The sequence below is a fragment of the Nicotiana tabacum genome, chromosome 6, assembly GCF_000715075.1.
Source record: "Nicotiana tabacum cultivar K326 chromosome 6, ASM71507v2, whole genome shotgun sequence".
NCBI classification, from domain to species: domain Eukaryota; kingdom Viridiplantae; phylum Streptophyta; class Magnoliopsida; order Solanales; family Solanaceae; genus Nicotiana; species Nicotiana tabacum.
The window spans coordinates 139,228,062-139,255,245 of NC_134085.1; the positions used below are offsets into that span (position 1 = coordinate 139,228,062).

At 38.4% G+C, this 27,184-nt stretch overlaps 1 long non-coding RNA gene across 1 annotated transcript; it reads left to right on the forward strand.

Moving 5' to 3' along the window:
- Window positions 1-13,091: 13,091 nt before the first annotated feature.
- LOC142181859 (uncharacterized) lies at window positions 13,092-14,839 on the forward strand. The gene is made up of 2 exons (XR_012710779.1): window positions 13,092-13,610; window positions 14,505-14,839. It is a non-coding gene; the product is annotated as an uncharacterized LOC142181859 (long non-coding RNA).
- Window positions 14,840-27,184: the final 12,345 nt, after the last annotated feature.

Consider the following 27,184-nt stretch of genomic DNA (forward strand, 5'->3'; position numbering starts at 1 on the left):
ATGCATCTGACTATGCCCTCGACAGAGTCTTGCTAAAAGAAGAGCATCCTATAGCGGAAGAGAGTCGGAAGCTGAAGGATGCAGAGCGACACTATGCTGCCCATGAGAAAGAATTATTGGCTATCGTCCAATACTTGCGCCTTTGGAGCCACTATCTGCTAGGGACCCCATTCGTGGTCAAGACAAACAACAGAGCTCTTAGCCATTTCATGACCCAGCCAAAGCTGAATGGTCGACAAGCCAAGTGGCAGGAACTCCTAGCTAAATTCCACTTTAACCTGGAGTACCGAAGTGTGAAGACCATTCATGTTGCTGATGCGCTCAGTCAGAAAGCTAATCTAGCATCGGTGTGCCTACTCGCCACCTCAAAGGGGAGCGAAGTAGCCACCTCCATCAAGGACCAGATACAGGATCTACTCATTAAGGATCCTGCTACAAATATTTGGTTGATTTGGTAGGATTGGGCAAGACTCTCTAGTTCTACATGGAATATGGTTTTCTAAAAGTGAAAGGGAACCGACTTAATGTTCCTAAAGGAGGAGATCTACGAAGGGCACTTTTGGCAGAATGTCATGATACTCTGTGGGCCGTCCATCTTGGTGAACCATGGCATTACTTTGCCGTCTATATTATTGGCCTCAAATGGCCGATGACATTTCTCAGTATGTGAAGACTTGTCTAGTATGCCAGAAGGACAAGTTGGACCGCTTGACACAAGCAGGACTCTTGGAACCACTAGATGTCCCAATGAGACCTTGGGAAAGCGTTTCCTTGGATTTCATCACCGGATTGCCCAAGGTCGGAGATCTCACAACTATCTTGGTTGTGGTGGATCGGTTTTCCAAGTATGCTACCTTTATAGAAGCCCCACAATATATATCAGCAGAAGATACAACTCGAATCTTCTTCTCTTGTGCCGTCAAATATTAGGGTCTGCCCAAAGACATTGTTAGTGATTGCGACTCATGCTTTACTAGCAACTTTTAGACCTAACTCTATAATTGCCTTGGGTCAAAATTGAGTCACAGCTCAAGTTTTCATCCGCAATCTGATGGCCAGACGGAGCGATTCAATGGTATGTTGGAGGAATATCTCAGCCACTTTGTAACCGGATCGCAGAAGAATTGGGTGAAGCTTCTGGATGTTGCTCAACTTTGTTTCAATTCACAAAAGAGCTCTATACAAATAAAAGCGCTTTTGAAATTGTTATCGGATAGCAACCACTACTCCTACACACTGCGAATGCACCAAACATGTCAAAATCTCCTCGAGCTATTAGCTTCTCAAAATAATGGAAGCAAAATTTGGAGATACTACAGAGCTATCTCGTCAAAGCCCAAAAACGGATGAAGAGGCATGCTGATTAAAATCATTGATTTGTTGAATACCAAGTAGGGGACAAAGTGGTAGTCAAAATCCCAAAGCGGTACTTATTTGCAGGAGTCCATGACCCTCGCCTATTGCAAAAATACATTGGACCCTTGTCTATTGAAAGGCGCATTGGAAAGGTTGCATACCAGGTGGATACCCCAGCTTGGTGAAAAATCCATTCCGTCTTCCATGTCAGCCATTTGAAACCATTTCGGGAAGACATGAAGAATCCTTCACGGAGCCAACTCACAATACCCAGTATTTGAGGCCCCAATTCAACCGGAAAAAGTCATGTTGAAGCTATCCTTGATGATAGAGTAATTCATGCCTCAAGGAAAGATCAACAAACGTTCTTGGTGAAATGGCATGACTGTGATGCAGAGGAGAATACTTGGGAGAAGGAACAAACCTCAAAGCCTACAAGAGTCTAATTGATTATTATCTTGCAATTAAGGAGCCGAGGACGTCGCCAACTCAGGTGGGAGAGAATGTCATGTTCGGCTTTCCAGCCATGCCCCATGGCCCTTTGGGCGTGCCCCGTGGCATCCTAGCAAGCCTCTCAACGCCTAGTGCCACAGACGGCCCCGTGGTCTTGGTTGTTGTTGACATCCAATTTTGTCCCTCCCTTCTTCCAAATTATTTTTTTAAGTTTCTAATATCACTAATAATATAAGGTAGTTATTCTACTATATCTGTTATTATTATTAAAACTCTTACTATACATGTTGTTGTTGTTGTTGTTGTTGTTGTTGTTGTCGTCGTCGTCGTTCATTCATTCTTATCGCCTTTTGTGAAAAAGCATATCATTCTTCTTTATTTAATAAAATAGTAATGTTTTCTATAATCCTACGTTTTATAAATATTTGTTCCAAGAATATTATAGTTTTATACTTATATTAGTATAAGGGATATTTTCATATGTTAATATTATCTAGTATTATATGATATGATTATTAAAATATTTTATCTAAATAGAAGCTCAAAAGAATTAATTTGAAGAATAGAAAAAGGCCATAAAATTCGACCAATTAGGAGCCCAAAACTTTTTTTGTTTTCAGACTAGTTTCATAGCCCAAATAAATAAAATGTTGGATCTTTTTTTTAAGACTAATAGTTCTTTCTCAAACCACCAAATAAGTAGGCCCATTTTGTTCTAAAATACCTGAAGCCCAAACATCCAAAGCTTAGTTCAGCAGCCCAACTACTCTCTTTCCTCACTTAACCAAAACCTAGAAATAAATTAGGTCCCATTTGTTTCTTCCAAGACTTGTCAGCCCCATCCTTCCTCTCATTTCCTCTTATGAACAAAATACAATCTTCTTCATCTTCAACATCAGAATATGCTAGATCTTTTTGTGCATGTGTCATTTCCCTCTATCTCATATTTTTTTCTTGATGTTATTCTTTTATCTCTCTTTTTGGGGTGAATCTTCAAGGATCAGACCAAATTTCACCATTTCGGGCATGGCCTGAAGCATCACGTGAAGATGAAGTCCGTCCAAACCTCCAACGTTTGGATTCAAACGGATGTGTTGACCAAGATTTCGAATTCAAAATTTCAAGTTCCCGCTCTTCAGAAACCCTACCTTTTTATCGCCTATAAATACTTCTCTAAGTCTCAGCCGAGGCCAAGCGGGGAGAATGATAAAAATCTCATCTATCTTACTACTCTCTTAACACTGACCATTGTTCTTTTAAATTCGCTTCATTTTATAAAAACTGATTCTACCGTCGATCTTGTTCGCGGAGTAGATCTGAAACCTCAAAAGCCTTAGTTCACTGCCCGCAAAAAGGTCAGTAACTGAAGTATTTTTTTTCTCTCATTTTTTTTCTTCTTCTTTGAATATCTGAAATGATTGTATTTTTGTTTGAATGAGCTGTAGTTTATTATGTGTGTGAATTGTAATTTAGAGTTAAATGCTTATTCTAAAGATCAGAGAAGAGACACCATCTGTTTGAAGTGCTAATACATCTTCTTTTGTTGTTTTCAAGTAACAGAAAATGTAACTCTAGGATTAGTCAAATCTAGATATTGTAGGACTCATACTTTACTGCTATAAGAATTATCTCATGAATTTCGTTAGAAGATATAACCCATGCTTGACTAACTGATTCATTTTGTTTAGCCTGAGTCACTCTGTTCTTCATAAGAAACTTACTTTGCTTATAGGAGTGATCATAGTTGACTGTTTTTTTGTAATTGAATAGTATCAGGTAAACATTGTAACTTAGTCATAATATTTTCATGACATAAAGTTTGGCCATTTAAGTTAAATATTGAACCTTGATGGCTAGAGATGTTGAATACAAACTTAATATTTCTTCTTGAAGAAAACAGTATTATGTGGAGTGTTTCATCTTATAAACTACTATGAGATGAGTTTTATTATGATTTTTACCTTTTTATTTATCTCTTATGTAGTATAAAGAATCGGATTCCATTTTCTTCTAATTCTTATTTTTTGTTTGTCTTTGCATGTGCACTTGGAGCTAACATGGAGTCTTAACGCAAGACTCTTCATACCCGAGCACGGAATCTTCACATCCCATGTTCTTATAGAGTTACCGGATAGCAAGAAAACAAGCGAAATGCTTGGAGACGCCTATGACGTCTTTTATTTTTCTTTTCTCTTATCATTTGTTTAGTTTTATTTTTCTTTTCTCTTATCATTTGTATTTTATGAATTGTTTATCTGTTCTTATTGCTTTATATAAATTGTCATTTCGTTTCACTTCCTCCACTTCTGGATAATTCACACAGAGCACACCTAGCGGTTACGTAATTTGCGGCCGTGCACTTTTCAAAAAAGTACCTTTTAGGGGAAAGTTCATGGGTAAGTCGATTAGCGGTGCAGTCGACAGTCACAAACTTTCCACTCTCAAGTTGGCCGCTTGGGAAAGGACTAGTCTAGAAAAAACTCATTCTTAGTCTGCCTAAGATAGAGCTAAACCAAAAACCTTTTGAGAGCATGCATTATTTTAACCTTAGGTGATTTAATACCCGAGGTGTATTAAACCCGTTAGTTGACCTCACCTAAATGTCCAAGTGGGTTTTCAACCCCAAGTGACACCTTATCACGTATATGTGCATTATTTGAAGGATGAACATGCCAATTATGTGGATCATTTACTTTAAATCCTAGTTAAAGGAGAATGACTATCTTTTTTTTATAGCATGTGTAAAGTTTTCAAATGGCACAATCTTGCGGAATAACGAGAAGTTTACACATGACAAAAATATCTTTTATTGTACTTTCTTTTGATTTTTTTACGTAAAAATAATTAAAATGGCTTAAGCAATTCATGTGCTTTATTTGCTTTTGAAAAATAGAATTACTTAATTAATTTATTATTATAAATATATTTTATTATACTTTCTTTTGTTCTTTTGATGAAAATACACTCCTTTTTTACAAAAAAAAAAAAGGAAAGATGTTTAATCAGTTATACTTTACTATTTATTTGCTTTTCAAAATAGAATTATTAATGGGATGATACATAATGACATATTTATCTTTAAAATATACGTTAGGCCTACCTCTAGCACAAAAAGGTCCCTTACATATTAGGACGCACAATGATTTGCTATACTTTGAAATTTGTAGCATGCTTGCTTGCTTATTTGCTTGCTTGCTCTGTTGCTTATTTGACTTCATTATTTTTACTAACATCATTTGTTGTTTTTCAGAAGAGGAAAATATTGACTATCCAACTTGCTTACAGTTTTATATACTTTATTTGTTTATACATTTTACATTTTATTTCATCTTTCGAATTAATAATAATAATAATAATAATTACCAATCATTCCGCGCTTAGTGCTCTTCAACGACTCTAGAGCATCGTTTAGGCATTTTCTTAGGCCCAGATTTCTCTTAGGTCCATCCAATTCTTAGAGTCCAATTAATATATCCTTTCATTTTTGAAGTAGGACCTTTTGCCCGCAAACTCTCTAACAAGCTCGATTCGTCATGATATTCCTCGATATTCGTGCATTCAACTAGGCTCAAGGATTTTCTTTAATTAACAAGATGTATAGTAAGATTTCATTAAAACCGGCATAACTTTAATATTAGGTGGAATATTTTGCCCATCTAATTTTGAGAGTTAATTTTATTCAGGCTATTTTTATTAAAATATGGTTACATGTTTTTAAAATATTGTCACTCGTGCCTTACATAATTTGTATACCTTCGATTCTTTCACGTCTTTTTCCCAAGGGCATAAACTTATATTTTCACAAAATAGAATATTTGTCACGTAGATCTATGTTCCGTAAAATCTATTTAGCGTTCTACGTATGTCCTAGAATTTCAACCTTCGTGCCGACTCTTATTCACAAGTTGGTAGATGTCCAAACTTGCGCAATCTACCGAGCAATAGAAGGCCACTATTTGGTCAATTTGCATCGTCAAATTATTCTAAATATTTTTACCTATTCAACTCAAGTGTCTATATCGTCTTATTTCGGGTCGTCGAGATTAATCTTCACGCACCCGTTAATTCTAAATTTTGGCGCATGAGATGAGGTACTATCCCATAACTCTCAAAACGGTTGACACCATATTCCCAGGTCTCGATAACTTTATGAGTTGCCAATGCTAATAAAATATTTTTTTTAACTATTTCATGTCCAAGTGACTACCATCTTTATTAATTATCCAAATCTCGATCTTGTCTATATATACAAATACCAACAAATTATTTTCAAGATAAAAATCACCCATTTTTGGATCCTTTTATACGTAGCCCTATTATAAGACTCGATCCATCGATTTCTTAAGAATGCATTCTTAAAAGTTGTACCCTTAGTTTTAGTGCTTACCATCTATATTCTGTCTTTCCTCTAAAGGTTGACTTAAGTTGAACATCAAAGCAAGGAAAACTTCAAGGACGATATGGCTGACCAAATCGTAGTAATTGACTTAATCGAAGACGAAGCTGTTGGTGAGAAAACAGAATCATACCAAGATAATATTGCTAAGCTTGAAGTAAAGGTGGCACAAATGGAGCAAGAAATTGATGGTATTAAGGAAATGATAGCCGATCTTAAGAACTCGTCCAACGAAAAAGGCTACTCTCCAATTCGCACAGCTCCACCTCCTATTTATGAATGTAATGCCCAGTCTTTTCAAAATATGCACTCTTTCTTGCTAGAAAAGACATTCAGTAGCTTGGCCGAGACAAGTAAGGATAGAGAAAGTGGTAGAAAACATTTCAATGTAGAGAGTAACCATGTTCCTTTGGGAAACGGTCATGTCTTACAACTTGAGTCAGATTTAGTTGTGGAAGAAAACGAAAATGGGGATATTGCTAATCTCACTGATATTCCAGTGTACAATGGGATAGGTTATCCTCAAAGCCATTTGAAGGCATATCATGATTGGCTAACATGCATAGGGCAAGATAGTGAATTTAAGCCGAGACTCTTTGTTAGGACACTTACAGGGCCAACATTAATGTGGTATGCAAAGCAAGACATATGGAAATGGTTCAGTTGGAATAACCTAGTAAAGGACTTTGTCAAGCAATATGGGTCCTCCAACGATACTACTAGTAGATGCAGCTCGTTGAAGAGAAAATCCATAGAGTATCCTCAGAATTTGAAAGCAAACGAACCTCAAGGAAATGTGGTAGAATCAACTTTCAAGCTTGGCAAGCCGGTTAAGATACACCTCCAGGATAAAGGGAAAGGAGTGATTACTAAAGTATTAAATCCTCCACCATCAGTACCTAAGATAGGAAAATCACAAAACTTTACCCCTTTGAGTGAATGGCCTTCTATCATTTTTGAGAGATTGAGATCATTTGGTATCATGCAACCAAAACCTGCCAAAATCCCTCTACCACATTTCAATCCAACCAAATGTTGCGCATTTCACTCGGGCATGCTAGGCCATACAACAGATGAGTGTCATTGTCTGAAAGAGGAAATCCAGAAGCTGTTGGATAATGGTAGGGTCATTCAGAGACCGGTGCCTCCCCCTCAATCTACGTGGTACCAACTTCCAAATGTCATCCCTATACATAATTTCACCCAAGTAGCTTATCCGTAATTTGCTAATTCATCTCTTCCCTACAACCAAGCAATACAAAAGAATTGAGCATGTGGAAGAGCCTCTCAGAAGAAGAATAGTTCGAAATCGTAACTAAGATTTAGTTTTTGAAGTAGCAGTATCATTAGAAGTTATGCTATTTTGTACACTTAATTGATCATCTTTTGTATCCATCTTTTGTAACGAACTATGACCAGCTTGATTCTTGTCAGATATCGAGTTCAACACTTTTATTTTAAAATTTTCGATCCTTATTTGTATGTAACTGAACTACGTCGGACATGATTCCCTTGGTGGGATACGTAGGCAATCCACATCGGGTTCGGTCATATTTTAGTAAAATTATCCTTTATGTATTTTGGAACTACGTTAGACCTAATTCCCGTGGTGGGATACGTAGGCAGTCTATATAAGGCCCGGTCTCATTATAGCAAAATTTTTCATTTTCCTTCATGAAAGAAACTGGGGCAGATTATTGGCACGCAGATTGAGTATGCTAAACATGAAATCATGCCATCGAGTAGTCATCAGAGACTTCCTAAAGACTGGGGAAATGTTTTAAAGTATGCCAGAGTCATGAAATGACAAAAACGTGTGCTAGAGCTAAAGCTTTAATGTTCGACATGAGTCAACTTTTTCACAAAATTTCAAATCAATTCGCTTCCATGTCAACAATTCTCGAGTGTTAGAGCTCTCTAGATACGATTCATTCTCGTCCATCCATTTTACAACATAAGCCATCATTTCTAGTTTAGGGCTCTTACTTAACCATAGCATGAATTAATCTATATAATCATATACTCTATTATTTTTATGCATTTATTTCATTATGACGAATACGCTAACACTTTATTTTTGTATAGTTTTATTTTTCCTTTTAAGGTTGCCTAGCATTGAACACTGTTTTGGCTACGAATATGCATAAAGGACGAGGCTATAATGACAGACCAATTTGTAGAATTCAGCACTAGTAAGGGACTTTTGCAAGCACATACTAATGGTACCAAGGCGAATGTGGTACGACGTAACGTGTTGGTTAATCTCGGAAATACTTTTGACCTGCTTCCAAATACTATTTCTATTTCCAGCTCAAAGCAGAACATTTGTTTAACAATATTTCCTTGCCCAACTCCTACTTATACAATCTCTCCACAAATACCATTAAACTATACTCCCAATCAAGCCATGATGATACCCAATATCCAACCTACTACGGCTCCAATTCCTTCTGGGGAAACCAACCAAGAGCAATTTGCATTGTGCCAATATGCAAGAATGGAAAGAAAAATTAAGTCAAGTACCCAAAATAATTTGGATAATGAGCTCCACAATCTAAGGAAAGCCATTGAAAAAGAGTTGCAATCAAGAAGTTATCAAAGTCTGAGATATAAAGATTTGTGTTTGCATCCACATGTTGAGCTTCTGGCAGGGTACAAGCTGCCAAAGTTCAGCACTTTTAATGGGATTGGAGATCCCGTTGCTCATTTAAAGGATTACTGCAGTAGATTGATTAGTATTGGACATAATGAGGCCATTCGAATGAGATTATTCATTCAAAGTTTGTCCGGATTAGCGCTGACTTGGTACACCAGACAAGACTTTAGGAAATGGCGTATATGGGAAGATATGGCTCGCGATTTTGTGAAATAATATGAGTTTAACATTGGACGTGATCCGCACATGGCTGATTTTCTCAAAGTAAAGAAAATGCCGCATGAATCTTTTCAAAAGTATGCCATACAATGGAGATTAGAAGCTTCAAAAATACATCCTCCATTGCCTGAGAGAGAATTGATCTCAACCTTCATTCAAATTCAAAAAGGCATATATTTTGATAAGTTGCTCGCAACTTGTGCACGCAATTTCTCTGATTTTGTTCGAATTGGAAACGAGCTAGAATGTGGCATTCATGAAGAAAGAATTGTGGGCAATTCAGCAACTCAAACCATTAACCAAACCTTCCATCAAGAGATATCTGAAAATCTGCAAAGCAAAAAGAAAGAAGATAGCTCAGTTGCCATGACTGCTATTCACCAGCCACAATGCCATGAGAATCACCAATTTTTGCAATCTTATTCCACTTCCAACTTACACAACAGTCACCTCCAGCCTAATTGCTAGCAAAATTTTTAGCAAAACACCCGGAAGCAATCTCCCCGAGCACAATCTAACCTTCGACAAAAAAAATGAAGCACTGCTCTTTCACTACTTTGGATGAGCCATTGGTTAACATACATGAAAGATTGAAAGCCAAAGGTCTTCTACAACCAAGGAATGGATTTATCTCTAAACATCCACCTCAAAACTTTGATCCATCCAAAAATTGTGCATTCCATTCAAACATTCAAGGACATGACACCGAAGAATGTCCAGCACTCAAATTCAAGATACAAAGCATGATTGAGCAAGGCAAAATAAAAATACAACCTGAGTTACCAAGCAATAATTGTGAAATTTCAACTGCAGACACAATTATTGTCAAAGGCGATCCATCAAAATTAGCACGATGTTTGAAAAGAAAACGCATAGCAGATCAAAAAGACTGAGAATGATGTCATATCGCAACCATTCTCCACCCGCCCATCCTTAGTACTATGTTTTTGCAATTCTTTGAGACTTTTGTAATGAACTACGTTTTGACCTAATTCCCATTTAAGAGGGGATACGTAAGCAGCCCTATGGCTTCGGTCTCAATATAATAAAATTTTATTTCCCCCAAAAGTCAGAACCGGGGCAAATTTCGCAGAAGGATTCTCAATATTCGGCAAGGTAGAAGTCAGATTTTTTAACTAAATTCTGGTCATCTTCGCATCAGCAAGTTTGAAATGCCATCACAATACAATTGCAGATTCAATGTTGAAACTTTGATGTTCGATGCAAGGAAACGATCATTTTTTATACTAACAGCTTTCTTTGAGTAATGTAGGGGCAACCTTTAGCTATTCTTGAATGATATTATACACTATTTAGAAGCTCAACATCAAGTCAGAAGTTGGAAGAGGAAGAAAAGGATCAAGCCAAGTTATCGCAAATTATATTTTGAAACTCATAGTTTTCTTTGAGTGCAGAAATTTACTTGAATATTATTGGCACCGCTCCCTGAATATTTGCTTTCATAAAGGCACTGCATCAAGCTCTCCGCACCATGGATATTCGCTACTATAAAGTTACTGCACCAGGATTTTTACATCGCATCATGAATTACCACTACAAAATGGGCACCGTATCAAGATCTCAGCACTGTATCAAGCTCTTTGCACTGCATCAAGATTTGTAATTACAAATCAATCACTATATATCGGGTCTATTCGCCCTCGAATAGGATATATCGGGTCTATCCGCCCTCAAATAGGATATTTTGGGTTCACCCGCCCTCAAATAGAATATTTCGGTTCATCCGCCCTCAAATAGGATATATCGGGTCCATCCGCCCTCAAACAGGATATATCGGGTCCATCCGCCTTCAAAAAGAATATATCGGGTCCATCCACCCTCCAATAGGATATATCGGGTCTATCCACCCTCAAATAGGATATATCGGGTCTACCTTGAATAGGATATATCGGGTCTATCTGCCCTCAAATAGGATATATCGGGTCTATCTGCCCTCAAATAGGGTATTTTGGGTTTATCCGCTCTCAAATAGGATATTTTGGATTCATCCACCCTCAAATAGGATATATCAGGTCCATCTGCCCTCAAAAAGGATATTTCGGGTTCATCCGCCCTCCAATAGGATATATCGGGTCCATCCGCCCTCCAATAGGATATATCGGGTTCATCCACCCTCAAACAGGATATATCGGGTCCATTCGCCCTCAAATAGGATATATCGGGTCTATCCTCCCTCAAATAGGATATATCGGGTCCATCCGCCCATAAATAGGATTTATCGGGTCTATCCGCCCTCAAATAGGATATATCTGGTTCATCCGCCCTCAAATAGGATATATCGGGTCCATCCGCCCTCAAATAGGATATATCGGGTCCATCCGCCCTCAAATAGGATATATCGGGTCCATCCGCCCTCAAATAGGATATATCGGGTTCATCCACCCTCAAATAGGATATATCGGGTCTATCTGCCCTCAAATAGGGTATATCAGGTCAATCCTCCCTCAAATAGGATACTAACGTTAATCCTTCCTCAAAAGGACATTTAATTTATTTCGACCGAGTGGTCCCACATGCATAAGTATTGCCAAAACATAATTTTCATAAATCATTGCCAAACGTATTTATTTTCATAAGCTAAATTTTCATATGGCATTGCGATCATGAAATATATCACCATAAAATTATATTTTTATAAGTTCGCCCAATAAATTCGCATTTCTTATGAATTGACGCCTAAATATTAATTTCGTAAAATTACTTTTATGGCATATTGCATCTTATTTCCTAACAAGTTTTTTTAGCATTGTTAAGCTTTGCAGGAAATACAGCGCAAAGTGGAACTATATTGTAGCAGTGAACTGGGGTAGCTTGTTGGGGAGGAATATCAAACTCTCCAACAAAGGTCAAGGATCTACTTCGAACTCCGCTCGACTCAACTCTCAAAATTCCTAACCAAATCCTTATTTCAAATATCTTTCTTTCAATCACGGTACCCTGTGTCTCAATAATTCAACACTGGGCAGCATTTTAAGATTTGCATCAATAGTTGAGTCCTACTCCAGGGTACCATAAGTATTGAACTACATATTGCCTGATTCTCGTGAAACCCGAGATATGTAGGCAACTCGAAACTAGAGTTTGACCATAATTATTTTTTTACGTCCCCTTTGTCCCATTCCAACCTTGATGGTCAGGACAAAATTGGCTACTATGTCAATTTCTTTGCCCGAAAACTCTTACATCATCTCCGGTCAAAGGGGGGCAACTGTTGACATCCAATTTTGTCCCTCCTTTCTTCCAAATTATTTTTTAAGCTTCTAATATCACTAATAATATAAGGTAGTTATTCTACTATATCTGTTATTATTATTAAAACTCTTACTATACATGTTGTTGTTGTTGTTGTTGTTGTTGTTGTTGTCGTCGTCGTCGTCGTCGTCGTCGTCGTCGTCGTCGTCGTCGTCGTTGTCGTCGTTGTCGTCGTTGTTGTCGTTGTCGTCGTCGTCGTTGTTGTTGTTGTTGTTGTTGTTGTTCACTCGTTCATTCATTCTTATCGCCTTTTGTGAAAAAGCATATCATTCTTCTTTATTTAATAAAATAGTAATGTTTCTTTAATCCTACGTTTTATAAATATTTGTTCCAAGAATATTATAGTTTTATACTTATATTAGTATAAGGGATATTTTCATATGTTAATATTATCTAGTATTATATGATATGATTATTAAAATATTTTATCTAAATAGAAGCTCAAAAGAATTAATTTGAAGAATAGAAAAAGGTCATAAAATTCGACCAATTAGGAGCCCAAAACTTCTTTTGTTTTCAGACCAATTTCATAGCCCAAATAAATAACATGTTGGATCTTTTTTTAAGACTAAGAGTTCTTTCTCAAGCCACCAAATAAGTAGGCCCATTTTGTTCTAAAATACCTGAAGCCCAAACGTCCAAAGCTTAGTTCAGCAGCCCAACTACTCTCTTTCCTCACTTAATCAAAACCTATAAATAAATTAGGTCCCATTTGTTTCTTCCAAGACTTGTTATCCCCCACCCTTCCTCTCATTTCCTCTTATGAACAAAATACAATCTTCTTTATCCTCTACATCAGAATATGATAGATTTTTTTGTGTATGTGTCATTTCCCTCTATCTCATATTTTTGTCTCGATATTTTCTTTTATCTCTCTTTTTGTGGTGAATCTTCAAGGATCAGACCAAATTTCACCATTTCGGGCATGGCCTGAAGCATCACGTGAAGATGAAGTTCGTCCAAACCTCCAACGTTTGGATTCAAACGGATGTGTTGACCAAGATTTCGAATTTGAAATTTCAAGTTCCCGCTCTTCAGAAACCCTACCTTTTTATCGCCTATAAATACTTCTCTAAGTCTCAGCCGAAGCCAAGCGGGGAGAACGATAAAAATCTCATCTATCTTACTACTCTCTTAACACTACTGACCATTGTTCTTTTAAATTTGCTTCATTTTGTTAAAATCGATTCTACCTTCGATCTTGTTCGCGGAGTAGATCTGAAACCTCAAAAGCCTTAGTTCACTGCCCGCAAAAATGTCAGTAACTGAAGTATTTTTTTTCTCTCGTTTTTTCTTCTTCTTCTTTGAATATCTGAAATGATTGTATTTTTGTTTGAATGAGCTGTAGTTTATTATGTGTGTGAATTGTGATTTAGAGTTAATTGGTGTATAGAAATCATGAACTTAGTTATTCTGCTCAAATAAAATTTAAACGAAAGTAAGAGTTTGACTAAGTATTTATATAAATAGATAGCTGGTGATATTATGGAGTTGTTAATATTATGCCTTTTTTTGCTTTAAGGTGTTACCATCAATCTGTATCTTTCTTTAATTAAAGTAATCAGTTTAAAATCTTTATCTAGCGTGTATTTATTAGCTAAAACTTTTCTTCCTCTGAGTTAACTCTATCATTATTGTGGTCGTTTCGTGTTCAAAATATGATTCTAAGTTTGTTGTTCTTCTAGTTCAAATGCCATGGAAAGCACCATGTTAAAAAATAACTTTCTACTTATGTAATTTGAATTATTACTTTATTTTAGCAATGAGTTAGAAGAATTTTTGGTAGAATTCATGTATAAAGTTGCCTATGAGTATAACATTGCTCATGTAATTAAAGAGGTATTATTAATATGTAAATGCTTATTCTAAAGATCAGAGAAGAGACACGTTCTGTTTGAAGTGCTAATACATCTTCTTTTGTTGTTTTCAAGTAACAGAAAATGTAACTCTAGGATTAGTCAAATCTAGATATTGTAGGACTCATACTTTACTGGTATAAGAATTATCTCATGAATTTCGTTAGAAGATATAACTCATGCTTGACTAACTGATTCATTTTGTTTAGCCTGAGTCACTCTGTTCTTCATAAGAAACTTACTTTGCTTATAGGAGTGACCATAGCTGACTGGTTTTTTTTTTGTAATTGAATAGTATCAGGTAAACATTGTTGTCGCACCTCTTTTTTCGCCCCCGCGCGGGGTGAAGGAGTTTTTCCAATTAAAGAACAATCGAAATGGGATTTGTTTGTTTATTTTAGAGTCGCCACTTGGGAGATTTAGGGTGTCCCAAGTCACCAATTTAATCCCGAATCGAGGAAAAGAATGACTCTGTATTACAGTCCGGGAACCAGAAATCCGGATAAGAAATTCTGTTAACTCGGGAGAAGGTGTTAGGCATTCTCGAGTTCCGTGGTTCTAGCACGGTCGCTCAACTGTTATGTTCGGCTTGATTATCTGATTTTATGCAAATATGAACATATGTGCAGATTTTAACTCTTTACCACTTTCATTATTACTTATTATTATTTTACGGGGAATTGCAACGTTGTGAAAATGTATCTCGAACCGCGTCACAATCAATGTGCCTGTGGTCGTCGACACATTTTGACTCCGCTGAGATTTGGATTTGGGTCACATAAATGTGCACCCGAACTTAAGAAAATTAAATTATTAAAGGCGCGCCTAAAGCGACTAGCGTATCATTTACTTTTGGGTAGGGCCGTGAAATTTTACTAAACGGTTCATCCCGAAGTCTAAACCTTTTTAAAAGAAAATGTTTACTGAGGGCCCCGCAATTTTTGTATTTTTATTCGACGAGGCTCATCTCATTCTTATTTTTTAAAGGGATTTGCAACATCATGGACACACATCTCAAACCACGTCACAATCAATGCACCCGTGGTTAGAGACATATTTCGATTCCGCTGAGATTTGGATTTGGGTCACATAGATGTGCACCCGAATTTAAGAAAGTAAGATTAATTAAGACGCGTCCTAAAGAACTAGCGTGTTGTTATTCTGGATAGGCCGTGGAGTTCGCTAAGCGGCATATCCCGAGTTCTAAGTACTTAACACATACATTTATTGTGAGGGCCCCGCAATCTGTGCGTTTTATTTGGCGAGGCTCGTCTCATTTTTATTTAAAAGGTCGTCCTATAATGGCTATGTTTTCTATTTTGTTTGTATCTAAAATAAATGAAAAGGTCTTACTTTATTTACATACTTATGAGTTATTATAGTTAAGTTTCAAACGTGATTTGTTGAAAGAGGGACGTGATACGGGCAGTCCGTTTGGCAGTTATGGGCCCAGGCCCAATATGCGTAACGTTAAGCTCGGCCTGGGCCACCCTTATTCCAATTGGGCCTATTCAACTTATTTGATATATGTTTAACATTTATAAACAAACGGGGGAAAGCTAGCATGCAATGCACAACTTACCTTAATCAAACCATATTCTTACCAACTAAAAAAATGCCATTTGTTTAAGGAGATAACTATTGGACACCTAACATGCTTCTTGACAACAATGATGAACTTAACAGAACATGGCTACTGCAACATTGATCCTTTCTTATTATAAGCAAAAAACATAGAGTTTTCCAACTAAATGATATGTGTAAAAGTGCAGTTACACCACAGCTAGTTTCATGGTTCTAGTAGAGAAAGTACACTATCATACAGACAACCTATTTTCAATACATTTCTAAAGCTAATTCGAAATAACTTCAACTCTTCCAATTTTATTTGTATTCATGCTTCAAATTTCAGCATACATTGACAGTGTATCAGTCGTGTACCTGGTATAGGAAAGCAACAGAAGAAAGGGAATGATCGGCAGAGCAATATACAACAACACAGCAACAGCAGAAAACAGTAGCACACTCAGTCGAACAGCCCCAAACCAGTAACAGTAAAAGAGACAGCCCAAAAAAAAACAGACCAAAGCTCAACAGCAATTTAAGAGAAAACCCGATAGCAATTTCAGAAAACCAAACAGCAACAGCCCAAAGAAACCAATAAGAATAACCAGTAGCGACAGATTCTTAAAACCAAAGCAGTATCCCAGGAGTAGCCTGATGGAACAGTATTCAGCCAATAGAAAACTGGATACTACCAAGCTGAAAATCCAGCAGTACAAACAGCACACAGACTGGTGCAAGAAGCAGTGATTTCTGATTTTTGTTACACACTCAAAGGCAAAGACAAGTTGAGGCTCTTTGATATAAAGCTTAACCTAGAATGAGGATAAAAAAAAACCTTAACACTCTTGTTCTTTTCTTTTTAAATTTTGAAGTCCTAGTCTTCTCCCTCTACTTCTCTAAATGAGCCTATTTATAGGCCAAAAATGGGCAAGCACCAGGCTGCCTTCTTACTCTGCCCATACCCCCTTAAAACTAATCAGAAAAATGCCCGTCATTCCTGATAGCCCTCTATCATGTGTTTTGTGCCTCAAGGGTATTGGGGTAGCCTATAATATTCAATTACCCCATGCTGTCAAGTTTTGTTCCCCACTATTGTATTAGTTTAATCCTATTTCAGTACCCTATGTCAGCCCAACTTAAACTAATTATTTCTGATATTTTCACACCACCAAACTACCCCTGTTAGCCCCCTGGTTATTACTGCTTTACCCTACTTCAACAGCAGGAAATTTTGAACTTCTGAAAGTTTAAATTCAAGCTACCCTAAACTGAGTTCTAGCTATTACATTGCAGCTACAAACCATTCACAGATAATGTCAAAACAATCAGCTATCCTACAATGATTCGATCAATCATACGAAGCTATACGAATCAGAATATTTGCACATTCAGTCCTATAAAACTAATCGACGACATTTATCTAACCGACTATATTAATCATAGCATAGAACAATCAGTCGATTAAATGAACAATACGAACGGGGCATCAACTGCCTTCAACAACTTTGTACGACACAGAGAATCTATATAAATTATCTATTCAACGATATTAATCAACTCGAACATGTATATCACCATACGTATTCAACCACAAACAGAATAACAATAGACCAAATGAAAGGTCTTACGAAGATGGAGAACAATTTGAAAGAAAATATCAGAAATACCAAACAAACTGACTAAACATGTTATCAAATTCAAACAACACTAAAAAAAATAGAAAAAGAAAAGGGAAAACTCACTGGAAGCTCAACAACAAACGACCCAGGCCTGAACTGGATTTGCTCATTTGAGGTCGAACAGACTTTAATCGAGGTGTTCTCAATCGAGAACACTTCGATTAAGGTCTATTAGACCCCAACCCTCCGTTTAATCTGGACGGATTCCAAAAGTTCTTGTATTCTAGGGTTCGAACAGTCCGATTTGGGGCTTGGGGATTTGTAGGTAGATTCGGACCAAACCAAGCTTGGTTTGGTCAAGAGTGAGGCCAGGGTAGTGACTGGTGTGAAACTGGGGTGGGTTGGTGTAGGTCAGGGTTGGGCTCGAATCTTCAAACTAAGATTCGAGACGATGGGGGATGATTCGAGGCAAGGGGGTAACAGATCCGTGTTCAGGGTGGTTGGGTGTATCAGGGGTGTTACTTTGGTGGTCACCGGCATCGTTGCCGCCAGGTTCACGGTGAGAGTATATGGGGGAGGCTAGGGTTTGGAACGGGGGATTTGGGTTTGTGTTTGGGACGATGGTGCACAGTGCGTGTAGGGGGGGTTTGGTTTGGGGGCGTGGGGTATGATGGGAAGCTTATATACGGAACACGGCAATTGATTTGAGCCGTTAGATCAAGTGATCTCAACGGCTTGGATTAACTGGTGAGGGACAGGACGGGGTCGTTTGGTATAGAAACGGGGTCGTTTGGTTTTAATGAAGGGCTGGGTTGACCCGGATAAACAGGTCGGGTTACGGGCGTGAGCTTGGACCGTTGGATGAGTATGGATGAATGGCTCAGATCAAACGCCCTATGCGGCGTCGTTTTGGGGCGTGGCTGGAAGGCCTGGTTTTGGACTGGGTTGTGGTATTGGTTTGGGCCTGATTTTAGTTGGATTTTTTGGCCCAAATCCGATATTTTCCTTATAATTAAACAAAAAAATTCCTAAAAACCAAAAATTAAACTACACAAATATTAATTACCACCTAACAATAGTTATCACACGAATTAAAACATTTAATAAAATTACCATGACAACAATAAAAATAAAAATGCCTATTTTTGTGACTTTCGCTTTTAAAAACCAAATAATAGTTAGTTAATTCCCAAATGTACCATTTTCCCTAAATGCATGCAACATATATTTTTTTTGTATTTTTTAACTATAGCAAGACGAGCATTTACGGACAAAACAGTTATCGAAATGTCACACAAATCCTCAAAATTGTACCCGAAGGTAACTTGTTTTATTTCTTTTCCGATTTCTTTTGGAGTAGTTTTCGTGAAGCAAAAATCACGTGCTCACAGCTGCCCCTCTTTGGCTGAAAATACAAAGAGTTTTTGTGCAAAGATACAGTGAGCGGATACGAGCGATTTTTGCCCGTTGGAATACTCTGTGTGAAGCATTGTTTTTTAAAACGATTTAACCGAACCTTTGCTTCAAAGGTTTCCTACATATTCCTGGCTAGAAGGAAATCATGTTAATGTAGTTCGGGAAGTTTTGGTAGCTGGGACTACCATGGAACTGTGATTTGGCTGTTACTGCCGTTGTATGTTGTTACCATTGTTTTACCGATCTCCTTGTTACACCGTGCTTAAAAGAAAAATCAAGAAGCCAGGCTAGACTACGGATCATGAGATCTCATCTATCTTCAACTTATTCTTGTTTCCTTGCTTTCTTGTCGGCTTGTGCTTCTTCCGGTGCTTTTCTTCCGAGAACTTGGGGATGACACTGGCCTTTGCTTTTCTGAATACCAGTTTTCATCATTTTGCTCGGTCTACTGGGGATATGGCTTCTTTCATTAAACTCTTTGGTGATTCCACTGGGGATACGACTTTCTTCATCAGATTTGTTGTGCTGGGCATAATTTAATGTTCACAGGCCGCTTCTTTCAAGACGCGTTTTTTCTTCCCTTTTGACTCATGCGCTTGAATTTGTGTTGGGACCTCTTGTTGCAACCTTCTGCTTTCCGGTGCTGGGGATTTTTATTAATTCCTGGTGGGGATTCCTGTGGTAACCCTCTGCCTTCCGGTGGGTTACTGATTTCAAGATCTGCAATATAAGATTGAAAAGTATTCCTCTCGTTATACAGGTGGGCGCCTGAAACATGAAATGTAAAGACTAAAACGTATTCCTCTTGTTATACAGGTGGGCGCCTGAGACATGAAAAGACATAAAAGTATTCCTCTCGTTATACAGGTGGGCGCCTGAGACATGAAAAGACATAAAAGTATTCCTCTCGTTATACAGGTGGGCGCCTATTTAACTAAGACATAAAAATATTCCTCTCATTATACAGGTGAGCGCCTATTTAACTAAGACATGAAAATATTCCTCTCATTATACAGGTGGGCGCCTATTTAACTAAAACATAAAATATTCCTCTCATTATACAGGTGGGCGCCTATTTAACTAAGATATAAAATATTCCTCTCATTATACAGGTGGGCGCCTATTTAACTAAGACATAAAAGTATTCCTCTCATTATGCAGGTGAGTGCATATTTAACTAAGACATAAAAGTATTCCTCTCATTATACAGGTGGGCGCCTATTTAACTAAGACATAAAGGTATTCCTCTCATTATACAGGTGGGCGCCTATTTAACTAAGACATAAAGGTATTCCTCTCATTATACAGGTGGGCGCCTATTTAACTAAGACATAAAGGTATTCCTCTCATTATACAGGTGGGCGCCTATTTAACTAAGACATAAAAGTATTCCTCTCATTATACAGGTGGGCGCCTATTTAACTAACACATAAAAGTTTACCTCTCATTATACAGGTGGGCGCCTATTTAACTAAAGCATAAAAGTATTCCTCTCATTATCATAAAAGTATTCCTCCCATTATACAGGTGGGCGCCTATAATATGAAATGAAAAGACAGAAATGTATTCCCGCATTATACTGGTGGGAAACCTAGAACATGAAATGAAAAGACAGAAATGTATTCCCGTATTATACTGGTGGGCGACCTAGAACATAAAATATAAAACAGAAATGTATCCCGTATTATACTGGTGGGCGACCTAGAATATGTAATGAAAAGACAGAAATGTATTCCCACATTATACTGGTGGGCAACCTAGAACATGAAATGAAAAGACAGAAATGTAGTCCCGCATTATACTGGTGGGCGACCTAGAACATGAAATGTAAAGACTGAAATGTATTCCCGCATTATACTAGTGGGCGACCTAGAACAGAAATGAAAAGACAGAAATGTATTTCCGCATTATACTGGTTGGCAACCTAGAACATGAAATGAAAAGTCAGAAATGTATTCCCGCATTATACTAGTGGGCGACCTAGAACATGAAATGAAAAGACAGAAATGTATTCCCGCATTATACTGGTGGGCGACCTAGAACATGAAATGAAAAGACAGAAATGTATTCCCGCATTATACTGGTGGGCGACCTAGAACATGAAATGAAAAGACAGAAATGTATTCCCGCAAATGAAAAGACAGAAATGTATTCTCGCATTATACTGGTGGGCGACCTAGAACATGAAATGTAAAACAGAATTGTATTCCCGCATTATACTGGTGGGCGACCTAGAACATGAAATGAAAAGACAGAAATGTATTCCCGCATTATACTGGTGGGCGACCTAGAACATGAAATGAAAAGACAGAAATGTATTCCCGCATTATACTGGTGGGCAACCTAGAACATGAAATGTAAAGACTGAAAAGTATTCCTCTCGTTATATAGGTAGGTGCCTGTCTTCAACAACAACTTTTAAAATAAAATCCTATTTGAGGGCGGATGAACCCAACATATCCTATTTGAGGGCGGATGAACCTGACATATCCTATTTGAGGGCGGATGAACCCAACATATCCTATTCGAGGGCGGATGAACCCAACATATCCTATTCGAGGGCGGATGAACCCAACATATCCTATTCGAGGGCGGATGAACCCAACATATCCTATTCGAGGGCGGATGAACCCAACATATCCTATTTGAGGGCGGATGAACCCAAACATATCCTATTTGAGGGCGGATGAACCCAACATATCCTATTTGAGGGCGGATGAACCCAACATATCCTATTTGAGGGCGGATGAACCCAAACATATCCTATTTGAGGGCGGATGAACCCAAACATATCCTATTTGAGGGCGGATGAACCCAAACATATCCTATTTGAGGGTAGATGAACCCAACATATCCTATTCGAGGGCGGATGAACCCAACATATCCTATTCGAGGGCGGATGAACCCAACATATCCTATTCGAGGGCGGATGAACCCAACATATCCTATTTGAGGGCGGATGAACCCAACATATCCTATTCGAGGGCGGATGAACCCAACATATCCTATTCGAGGGCGGACGACCCCAACATATCCTTTTCGAGGGCGGATGAACCCAACATATCCTATTCGAGGGCGGATGACCCCAACATATACTATTTGAGGGCGGATGAACCCAACATATCCTATTTTGAGGGCGAATGAACCCAACATATCCTATTTGAGGGCGGATGAACCCAACTAGGAAGTGCGTCTCCTACGAACCCAACATATCCTATTCGAGGGCTGATGAACCCAAACATATGCTATTTGAGGGCGGATGAACCCAAACATATCCTATTTGAGGGCGGATGAACCCAACATATCCTATTCGAGGGCGGATGAACCCAACATATCCTATTTGAGGGCGGATGAACCCAAACATATCCTATTTGAGGGCGGATGAACCCAAACATATCCTATTTGAGGGCGGATGAACCCAAACATATCCTATTTGAGGGTAGATGAACCCAACATATCATATTTTGAGGGCGGATGAACCCAACATATCCTATTCGAGGGCGGATGAACCCAACATATACTATTTTGAGGGCGGATGAACCCAACATATCCTATTTTTAGGGCGGATGAACCCAACATATCCTATTCGAGGGCGGATAAACCCAACATATCCTATTTGAGGGCGAATAAACCCAACATATCCTATTTGAGGGCGGATAAACCAAACATATCCTATTTGAGGGAGGATGAACCCAACATATTCTATTTGAGGGCGGATGAACCCAACATATTCTATTTGAGGGCGGATGATCCCAAAATATCCTATTTGAAGGCGGATGAACCCGACATATCCTATTTGAGGGCGGATGAACCCGACATATCCTATTTGAGGGCGGATGAACCCAACATATCTTCAAAACTTGCAAATGTCTTACCTCGAAACTTGCTGGGGATTATTTGCTGGGGATGAATTTTCCCTTTCTTCCTTCCCCACTCTGGGTTGTCCGACCCTCTTGAAACTTGGTCGAAACTCTGTCGAGGATGCTTCTACATCTCGATTATCTACTGGGGATAACACTGCGAACCGCTAATAATACTGCTTGGGGATAACACTGCTGAGGATAACTCTGCTGAGTAAAATATGTTATCTTACTCCTTCCAAAACTACTTCCTTTTAAGTAGGATGTTTCATCCCTCTGCAAACTGTTTCCTTTTGCAAAACTGGTTTTTTTTTTTGCTAGCTTCTTCCTTCGAAGACTACCTCCCTTAAAACTCGTTTTGCCTTTCCCCGAAAAATCGCTGAGGATGCCGATTTTCACCAAACTTGTGTTGGACTCCTCGAAAATTTTCGAAATGAACGAAAATTTTCTGCCCCAGTTTGACAATCTTTCTTGCGGCGCATCTTTCTGGCATCGGTAGCATTCCCTGTCCCTGCTTCAAATCAAAGAAAATTTGGTCAGTTTAAAACGTGGTGGTTGGTTGCGATACTCCTGCTGGGGATGCCATCAACCATTCTCTATCTATGCATTGTCTGTCCATCTTGAAGCTTGGGCTGATACCTTCCACCCTTCTTGACGATTCGTTATTCCCAAACCTCTTAACCATTTTCCGGTCTCCTTATCAGACATTACGCATTTTCATGACAGCTGATGTAACTTGAAGATCGCGCATGTTCATTGAGATGATCTGCTAGGGATAACACTCCAAATCTCTGTTTATTCGTGTCACTGAAAGCAACCTTTTCTGTTGGGGATATACCTCTTCTTTTGCGGCATAGCAAGTGAAACTGGCGTTTCCCCCGACCTTTTAGTCTCGTGTGAATTTCCCAAATCATGCTCATTACTCTCCTTGATTTGTCCACGGGCCTTGGCCTTGCGGTTTACAACCTTTGATTTCGGCAAGGATATCCCTCTTGACATTCGTCAATCCTTTTGTCAATTCCCTTTTGCTGGGGATATCTTTCTTGACACTGGCCTCGCGCTTGTTCCTCGCTGACTATACCACTTGGATGTACTAGTCAGATCTCATCTTGCATAATTGGAAAGTTGATGGCAGATTTTGAAGTCATTTCTCACTTGTTCTGACCAAACAGACTCTACTGGGGAATTTTTCTATGAAAGGAGAAAGATAAACAAAAAAGGGAACCGAATAAAAGACAAAGGAAAAAAATGACTCTTTAACAAGAGAAACTATAAATAAAAGCCTATCAAATGCAGATACCGACTCTAATAATCATGACATGCACATGTGGCCTATCCTCTGCCGTCAATCATCTTTCAAGATCTTGACTTGGCGATTCCCCATCTGATTCTTAATCTTATTCGACTTGTAGTGCCCAAAGGGTTTTCACTATCAAGCCTCTCTCATTTTGGTTTTTCTCTCAGCTTTCATCGCCTTATGGTGTCCGTGAAGATTTTCACCGATAAGACTCTCTCATTTGTATCACTTTCCAGCTGGGGATTTGGAGTGTTGCCGGTATGACTCTCTCTGCTGGAGATTAGAGTAATTTCTGTTGTGGAACAGAGTGTTATGTTCACCGGTAAGACTCTCATTTGTCTGACTTGGCATCTTTTGAAGACTGATCAAAAGGTCTTTCTTTGGACCGTAATATGGGTTTTTGGATAGGCTAGAAAGAAACGGTATTAAAGGCTCAAAAACAAATCAATTTGGGGTTCAAAATTACAACCTTCGGAACCATATTTGTTTACAACAAGCGCCACCCTTGCCCCAGTTTCTAGCTTGGGGATTTTTATTTTTGTTATACTATGTTACACTATACACACTATGCACACTATGCACATTATGCACATTATGCACCTTATGACCGAGCCGTGAAGCGCCTACGTATCCTCCTTGAGGAATCAGGTCAAACGTAGTTCCCAATTCCACTTTTTTCATTTACCTATTATTTTCTTTTCTTTTCTTTCTTTTTCTCATTTCTCCTTTCTCTTTTGTCGTTTTGTTGTTTTCTTTTCTTTCTTCTTTTTTTTATTTTCTTTTGTTTACCTGCCATGCTTGTGTTTTCTAGTCGTTGCTACTGATTCCGAACGAGGGTTACGAAAGAAAAACAAATAAGGCTCAAAAGGGGTAACGAAGGATAAAGTGTTTAGGTAGCAGAACAAAATGCCTTCGTCATTCCAGTCTTCAAAACATGCCAAGTGCAAACAACACAATTAAACAAAGATTTGTAGTCTCTTCTGATGGTGCTGGACTTGACAATTATATTCACATATTTGCCTTTCATTTGTCATCTCTAAAGCACTGCTGGGCAACACTCTCACTCTCATTATCATGAACGACCCTCATGTCAATTTAGCGAATCTTACCTTTAACGGTTTTCTTTATGTTTTACTTGTCCCAGTTCCACATGACTCGAGCTCCGAATAATCTCAAACCGTCCTTATTTCCTTTAAATGTTCTGATCACCTTTCCGGGGTTTATGATTAACTTTTAAGATTAGGCCCAAACTGTGTGCGCATGTCATGTCACTAGAATCGGCGCTGAACAAAATGATAAAAGAACTAAACAAAAAGATGACTGGAAATAATAAAAGACCGGATTTGCATTAAACTAACGGTGAAATGGTTTGAATAACAAAACAAACAAAACAAACCATAATAAAATCCTAAAACAGCCTTGACAAAACTACACAAACCGCTATGACAAAAATGGAAAGCTAAGAAAGTTTGACACAAGACAACATCCGGATTACAACCCTAAAAATAATCCGGACAATAAAAATGACAACAAAATAAGCCACCAAAAGCTTCTCTCTTGCTAACCAAGGAATGGACCGTCCTCCCACTTTATCAAAACTGACATCTTAGCCACTGAGCTTCGCATCAGTATTGCCCGGACCATTGCCAACTTCAATATCATCAACCTTAGTCAACAAGTTCCTAATAGGATTCGAGTGATTCTGTCATCAGGCCTCATCCCCGCAAAATGTGTATCATGATGTGCAGGTAAAGGATTCTGCGCGATATTCTGGGTGTCATTGTCTTGGATTGCAATCAAGTTTTCCTGGATCTAGTGTTTCCGGCTTACCACAAACCAACCACCTTAACTTTCTTTGCGATTTAAAACAAAACAGGTTAGAATGGACTCAGTCGGTCCTCATTATTAACAACATCTTTTTCCCCTTTTTTCATTTTTTTGTTGTTGTGGTCGAATCTTATGGAGATTGCCTACGTATCATGACCCCGCATGAATCAGACCTTGCGTAGTTCGGCCCAATAAAAGATAAACAATAATAAACATTATTTTTCAATTTTCATATTAAAACAAACTGGGTTTCAAAGGTTTGAAGATGACCTACAAACTCGAAAATCAAACAACACCACATATTCTAATCAAAAGATTTACAAACTCCAAAAACAAATGGCCAGCTTCCTTTCTCCATTTGACAAATGCAACCGAACGGTTATTTTTTTGCAAATGTGGCCCCTTCCAAATTTCACATGAATTTTGAGGCCGGGGAGGATTATTTTATGACACTTTACAAACTTGTCCGTTCTTTTACGAAAATAGCCTTTCGACAACTGAAAGATACTCTAAGACTATTTCGGCAAGAACGGTTTAAGACACTGCCAAAGCTGGTTTGGCTTATTTTGACCAAAAGACCAAACGGTATTCACCTGATCGCTGACTCTTTGTTTTTTTTTTCAAATTACAATAAAACCTGGTGTTGCAAACACGGCCCTTCAGCGCCTCGGGGATGAAGATTTTTAAGGCTGTGTGGGTCAACTGGACCAAATCTAAAACAATGACCCAAAGGTGGTTGTTTATGCAAAAGCCCTCCGGCGTCCCTTTCGGGAACATTCGGCTATTTTTGACAAAACAACATCACCCAACTTATTTATGACTCTTTTTATCGTTTTTCAAAATAGAAAACTCAATATTGCAAACACGGCCTTTCAACGCCTCGGGGACGAAGATTTTTAAGGCTGTGTGGGTCAACTGGACCAAATCTTAAACATGACCCAAAAGTGGCTGTTTATGCGAAGTTAGCCCTCTGGCGTCCCTTTCGGGAACATTCGGCTATTTTTGACAAAATAGCATCATCCGACTTATTTATTACTCTTTTTATCGTTTTTCAAAATAGAAAACTCAATATTGCAAACACGGCCTTTCAACGCCTCGGGGACAAAGATTTTTAAGGCAATGTCGGTCAACTGGACCAAATCTTAAACATGACCCAAAAGGTGGCTGCTTATGCAAAGGCAGCCTTCCGGCGTCCCTTTCGGGAACATTCGGCTATGTCTTAACAAAACAGTGTCACCCGACTTCTTTATGATGAAATTCGGCTATATATTTTGCTATTTTTGCAAAAGGGGAGGTTGGACATCACCCGACTTATTTATGACAGAATTAAAATTTTAACATATTTTTTGGTTATTTTAGCAAAAGGGGAGGTTGGACCCGATGAGGGTTG